Here is a 623-nt window from a genome sequence, read left to right as displayed (position 1 = left end):
CATGTAAATAGTTGACAGGAATTGAGGAGTTAGGAGATGAGTTATTTATGGCAGGATTCTCAGCCTCTGACCTGCTATTGTAATCACAGTATTTAAATGTCTGGTGCAGTTCAGTTTTCAGTCAATGGTAACCCCTGGAATGATGGTAGTCGAGGGTTCAGTGATGGTAATGCTATTGAATATCCAGGGGCGATCGTTAGAATTTGTCTTGTTGGAGACTGTTGTTGCCTGGAATGAGAAGGAACCTGTCATAAATCTTAATTTGGAGATGCCAGTGTTGGACTGGGGTGTACAAAGTTAAAAATCACACAGCACCAGGTTATAGTCCAACAGGTTTAATTGGAAGCAGTAGCTTTCGGAGCGACGCTCCTTCGTCAGGTGATAGTGGAGGGCTCGATCGTAACACGGAATTTATAGCAAACATTTACAGTGTGATGTAACTGAAATTATACATTGAAGAATTGATTGTCTGTTAAGCCTTTCATCTGTTAGAATACAGTGATAGTTTCACTTCTTTTATGTGTAAATCACAAAAACTTTTTTTTTAAAGTTGCATTCTTGGATTAGCAGTTAACAATGGTGATAGCGAGACAATATGTTGAAGGTGTTGGCCCCCTGTGTTC

Source organism: Chiloscyllium plagiosum, chromosome 16 (genome assembly GCF_004010195.1).
Source record: "Chiloscyllium plagiosum isolate BGI_BamShark_2017 chromosome 16, ASM401019v2, whole genome shotgun sequence".
In the NCBI taxonomy this organism is placed as follows: Eukaryota; Metazoa; Chordata; class Chondrichthyes; order Orectolobiformes; family Hemiscylliidae; genus Chiloscyllium; species Chiloscyllium plagiosum.
Note: the sequence above shows the minus strand (reverse complement) of the source record.